Raw genomic sequence first — 6803 nt, forward strand, 5'->3', positions numbered from 1 at the left:
GCCCCCTCATGGATGAGGTTTATCCGCAGCCCCGTAGCACTCCTAGCCGCGCCTATATAAAGGCCCGAACCCCCTCTTCCATCCTCGTCGTCCCGCTTCTTCCCACGCCGCCCATAGCCGCCGTTGTCGCCGTTCGCATCTCGCCGGAGCCGCGCCACTCCTTTTTCCTTTTTGTCGCCAGTAAGCCACCATGGCCTCCACCTTCTTCGTCAAACATTTTCCCGCGACAACGCGCATCTTGCTGACACCTTTTCCTCGCCTAGGTCCCGCCGGAGACGATGCCCGACCTCGCCGGAGCCCACGGAGCGCCGCCGCCTTTGCCTCGCCGACCTCGACGCCCCTGAGGAGCCCAGACGCCACCATCCGGACGCCCAAGCCGCGGCGCACCTCCCCGTCTTCTTCCCCGACGCCGAGGACCGCCGTAGTCGCTGCCCCGCCATCACCCGACGTCGCGCCACCGTCCTCTGCTCGTCGCCGGCCACCACCACCCGCTGTAATCCGCCGCCCCACTCCCTCCCGTTAGATCGACCACCGACGGCCCATATTAGATTAGGTTGGTTTTTTTAGTTGAACCAGTACGCGGTTAACCGTGGTTTTATTTTTAAAAACTACTGGTCGGTTTTCGTTAGTTGACTATGCGGTTTTATTTAAACCTAGCGTCGGTTTTTATTTAGTTAGCCGCCGCCGCTGTTTTTCTTATTTAGCGGTCGTTCACCGTATAGCCTCCGCAACGGACACTGCTCGGCCAGCCACGAGCCGCCACGTGGCCAGGGACTTGTCTGTGATAATTACTTTCTCTGTTTAGTCCCTGTAATTAGCAGATTAGTCCCTGAACTTAGATTAGCCATAACTTTTTAACCGTAGATCCAAACTCGATGAAACCAACGGCAAATTCTTCGTCATGTTTAGCTCTATCGAGTGGTATCCTGTTTGAAAACTGTTGGTAGATTCAAATTTGAATTTATTCAGATTCAAATTCGAACTTCAAATGGCCGTATCTCCAAAACTGAAGCTCCGATTAAGTTGATTCCTTTTTCATTCTGTCACCGTAGCCAAACCCTATCACCTGGACCTTTGTCACAATAATTTTCACACACTAGAATCTGACCTTTAATATTTTTACTAGTATGCATAGTATGCACTATAGTTCACATCACTTTTTGAACCATAGGCCTATGAAGTTTTGCACTTAGAATATTTCTGTAGTAGCTTAGTGTGATGTATGTTCATTTGGTTTTTTCCAAGACTTCTTGCTTCGCATGTTCTTCTTGGTTTTATGAAATGTTTGTTTATCTTCATTTGCGATAGATTGCCCGGAGTGCGAAGCGGAATATTATCAGTCTTTAGAATTCAACCAGCAGTACCAAGGCAAGTTGTATCTTGATCATGTTTCATTACCTATGTTTTTATTATGCACTTTGTTCTTTGCGGTAGGACTGCATGGTAGGAAATTGATGCCACATGACTATGCTTTTCAGCCAGTAGTTCATTGAGGTAGGTCTGATCCATACATTGTCGCCATCGTTTTAAATTACGTTGCTTTGCTAAGTAGACGTGGATTGGGGAGTGATCATTGTAAAGTTTGAGTGACAATGTAGTAAATAGGACCTAAGATAATTAATGAACTACTTGGGCGGAAACTTGTTGGAATGGTGGCGAAGTATAGTGGGGCACGCATGGGAAATCCATGGTGGTGCACCGCTAGTGGACCGTCCGCTCAGGCTCAAAGAGATCAATCGTATTCCCATGTCTAGAAGCTTACGTGTGCAGCCACAAGCTAGTATGGGCTCTGGCTTAGTTCAGTAGTTAGTGTGACCCCTTCCGGGATGGGCTAGCAGATGTAGAATGATGTAGGTGTACCGGCCTATCTATGGGTTAAGGGGGAACATTTTCGAAAGGCTATGTCTCGATCTTCCGATCATGGAGGTGGTCGAGTCTTGTGGGGAAAAGTGTGCAACCTCTGCAGAGTGTCAACCTAATCGATTAGCTGTGTCCCCTATTACGGACAACTTGAGCATCTAGTAGTGGAAATGCCGGGAGATCTCCTCACCTTTAATTAAACAGTTGTGTTTTAAATGAAACTTGGGAACGGATGGAGTTGGGTTTGCCAACTCATCCTATGCAAATGTGTAGTAGTAGAATAACATCTTTTATGATAGGGAAAACTAGCTTTATGCAAAAAACTAAACTTAGAGCTTTCCACCAGCCAAATTCCATGTACAAAGTAGGTTCATTACACTTACGATGTGACTTGCCAGTACATTCAATGTACTGATCTATATGGCTGCAACTTATCACGTTGCAGATATATCCGACGAGGATTAAGGTGCGATAGGTCGATGTACTACACTCAACCTTGCTCGTGGAGTTGGACTCATTTACTACTTTGCTTCCGCAGTATTTGCTTGTTGGCTCTATGCCCTATTTTGTAATAAATGTATTGCTCCTGGACTATCGATGTAATAAAGAGATGTGTGTTATTTCTGTTATTTCATCGAGTACTATGTGTGCTAGCAAGTCGATCCAGGGACTAGCACGGTAAGCACAGAGACTTTGACTCTTACCGAGTCGGGTCGCTACATATATGCTTTATGAACAAGGGAATGAACTGTATACCATGTCTTTGATCCCAAGGCACTCACGAGCGGGCCTTCGACACTCTCATGAGCACCACACAATTTGCTACACTCTAATTGGTTGAAGCCCCACCTAATTTTGGATTGACACATTGGTCCAATCATTCTCAAATTTGTTGGGTTCAAACTTCCCATGTTCACGGAGGTAATCATGAAACCTCTTCCAAATTGTTGTTCCTTTTTGCTTGGCACCGGGTTTGGGATCTTGTCCAATCTTCATCCAAGCATCGCACATCAACTTGTCCAGATCCTCCGTGTATGCTCCCGTCCTCATGCTTTTCCTCCTCTTTTGTGACTGGCCTTTCTCTACAAGCTATCCTCGAACAACAATGGCTCTCCGCTGATGTTGACACCCTCTCCACCTTCGGTGTCTTGGCCATCATTGTATTGTCATTGTCTTTGTCGTGGTTGTCTTGGCAATGGTTGTCTTAGCCGTTGGCGTCTTGGCCGTCTTGAGTCTTGTTGTCATCATACCCTTGGCTACCCTCATTTATCATCTCCTCCAAGACATCCTTGTAGTACCTCGGATTGGACGACATCAACACGAGAATTTCATCAAACAAGTTGCGGGTATCCAGTAAGGAGACCACCCGTGGGTGCTTCCTTTCAATCCTGGTGGATGATGACCCACAAGTATAGGTGATCCATCGTAGTCCTTTCGATAAGTAGGAGTGTCGAACCCAACGAGGAGCAGAAGGAAATGATAAGCAGTTTTCAGTAAGGTATTCTCTGCAAGCACTGAGATTATCGGTAATAGATAGTTTTGTGATAAGGTAATTTGTAACGGGTAACAATTAATAAAAGTAAATAAGGTGCAGCAAGATGGCCCAATCCTTTTTGTAGCAAAGGAGAAGCCTGGACAAACTCTTATATAAAGGAATGCCCTCCCGAGGACACATGGGAATTATCATCAAGCTAGTTTTCATCACGTTCATATGATTCGCATTCGGTACTTTGATAATTTGATATGTGGGTGGATTGGTGCTCTGGTACTGCCCTTCCTTGGACAAGCATCCCACTTATGATTAACCCCTCTTGCAAGCATCCACAACTACAAAAGAAGTATTAAGGTAAACCTAACCATAGCATGAAACATATGGATCCAAATCAGCCCCTTACGAAGCAACGCATAAACTAGGGTTTAAGCTTCTATCATTCTAGCAACCCATCATCTACTTATTACTTCCCAATGCCTTCCCCTAGGCCCAAACAATGGCGAAGTGTCATGTAGTCGACGTTCACATGACACCACTAGAGGAGAGACAACATACATCTCATCAAAATATCGAACGAATACCAAATTCACATGACTACTTATAGCAAGACTTCTCCCACGTCCTCAGGAACAAACATAACTACTCACAAATCATATTCATGTTCATAATAAGAGGGGTCTTAATATGCATAAAGGATCTAAACATATGATCTTCCACCAAATAAACCAAGTAGCATCAACCACGAGGAGTAATCAACAGTACTAGCAACCCACAGGTACCAATCTGAGGTTTTGAGACAAAGATTGGATGCAAGAGATGAACTAGGGTTTGAGATGAGATGGTGGTGGTGAAGATGTTGATGGAGATTGACCCCCTCCCAATGAGAGGATCGATGGTGATGACGATGGTGATGATTTCCCCCTCCCAGAGGGATGTTGCCCCAGCAGAACAGCTCCGTCGGAGCCCTAGATTGGTTCCGCCAAGGTTCCGCCTCGTGGCGGCGGAGTTTCATCCCGTGAGCTTTCTTATGATTTTTTCCCGGACGAAAGACTTCATATAGCAGAAGATGGGCACCGGAGGCCTGCCAGGGGGCCCACGAGGCAGGGGGCGCACCCAGGGGGTAGGGTGCGCCCCCACCCTCGTGGATGGTGGGGTGGCCCCCCTCTGGTGCTTCCTTCGCCCAATATTTTTTATATATTCTGAAACTGACTTCCGTCAAGTTTCAGGAGTTTTGGAGTTGTGTAGAATAGGTCTCTAATATTTGCTCCTTTTCCAGCCTAGAATTCCAGCTGCCGACATTCTCCCTCTTCGTGTAAACCTTGTAAAATGAGAGAGAATAGGCATAAGTATTGTGACATAATGTGTACTAACAACCCATAATGCAATAAATATCGATATAAAAGCATGATGCAAAATGGACGTATCACTGGTTTATGCTACTCATCAATATTAAATGTTGTTAACATCGCAAGAGGTGAAGCATAAGTAGACTAACTATCCAGACAAGTTTAAATGAGGCCGGAACAACAAACAACAATTTCGGAAAACCCTCATATGTCCATTAGCCATTTTAAAGAAAACAACAATTTTAAAGATTTTAAATGTTGTTATCATGATGTAAATGACATATTCAAGTTTCATGCAATTTTAAGAAAATGTTAACACAAGCATGTTATGAAGCATTTGCTCACCATGGTGGAACGAAAGGGGTGCCATGGCAACGACAACGGAAATGGTGCCACGACAGCATTTCGATGGTCCGACAACTCGTCGAGATGTCGGTGCAAAAGAAAGTGTGACGTGAGCTAGTCATGCAAGGATGGTGGGGTGCTCCCGGTTACCGGGTTCCCACGGGTCGACGACATGGCAAACGAGGAGGAACGTGCAATGACAACTCGAACACGATTCAAACATGAGCAACTCATACATCACAATCATTCGTTCACGAATGTTGTCTCGATGGTTATAACTCCCAAGGGTGAATTCGGGGTGGCACATCGTTACAAAGGTCATACACAGATCCAGAAGAGGAACTTGGTGCTTCGTTCAACACTCGTTTGAGCATCCATGTGGTCTTGCCGGTGGTGTACTTGGTGAATCCAGAGGCATTGGTAGTGTTACTTGGCGAATTCCACGCTCGGTGGTCGTTGGACTTGGCGTCAACAGAAACAGGGCGCGATGCAGGGGCGACGACCGCGGGACTTGGCACATGGAGGAGGCTGGTTCCGAGCGGGACTGGCCTATCCTGGCGGGCTGCTCGTCGGCGAGGTTCAGGTGAGGTTGTCGGCCGATGGAGGTGCAACAGAGGATGTCGTGGGGCCCTCGAGCGGAGGCGGGGCTTCTCCTGCTGGCTTCTGGCGATGAGTGGCGCGGGAACGAGGAGGAGGCAGGAGGTCGTGCGAAGTGGTCGGGGCGGTGACTCCGATGGCCGGTCGGTGAGGCCGCGGCCTTGGCGCAGAGGAGACGCGCAATTGCACTTGCGGGAAGCGGTGGCGCAAGAGCTCGCACGGGAGGACGGAGAAGGAGCAGAGGGCCAGGACGGCACGGGACTGCAAGATCCGGTGAGGGGCGGCGGCATCTTGAGCTCCTGGTGGCCGAGAGGCAGTGCACGAGCAGGAGGGGAAGGCGACGGGGTTTGGAAGAGGACATGCGAGGGGAGCTCCTCTCCCTGGCGACCCAAAAATACCTTGCTGCACTTTTTATTTGCATCTTTTATTTTGTGTTTCATAGAGATCTATTTATCCAATCTATCACAATTTTATCCTTTTTATGCTATCCAGAAATTCTATATCATTTCCAATCAGCAATATGTCATCCACACATAATATTAGAAATGCTACAGAGCTCCCACTCACTTTCTTGTAAATGCAGGCTTCACCGTAAGTCTGTATAAAACTATATGCTTTGATCACCTCATCAAAGCGTATATTCCAACTCCGAGAAGCTTGCACCAGTCCATAGATGGATCGCTGGAGCTTGCACACTTCGTTAGCACCTTTAGGACTAACAAAACCTTCTGGTTGCATCATATACAACTCTTCTTTAAGAAATCCATTAAGGTATGCAATTTTAACGTCCATTTGCCAGATTTCATAAATATAAAATGCGGCAATTGCTAACATGATTCTAACCGACTTAAGCATCACTACTGGTGAGAAAGTCTCATCGTAGTCAACCCCTTCAACTTGTCAAAAACCTTTTGCGACAAGTCGAGCTTTGTAGATAGTGACATTACCATCAGTGTCTGTCTTCTTCTTGAAGACCCATTTATTCTCAGCGGGCAAGCCACCAAAGTCCATACTTTGTTCTGATACATGGATCCTATCTCAGATTTCAGGGCCTCAAACCATTAATCGGAATCTGGGATTGATGTCGCTTGAAGCTACGTCGGTATTTCCCCAAAGAGGAAGGGATGATGCAGCACAGTGGTGGTAGGTATTTCCCTTACATA

Source organism: Triticum urartu, chromosome 2A (assembly GCF_056163025.1).
Source record: "Triticum urartu cultivar PI428250 chromosome 2A, HENAU_Tu73, whole genome shotgun sequence".
Lineage (NCBI taxonomy): Eukaryota > Viridiplantae > Streptophyta > Magnoliopsida > Poales > Poaceae > Triticum > Triticum urartu.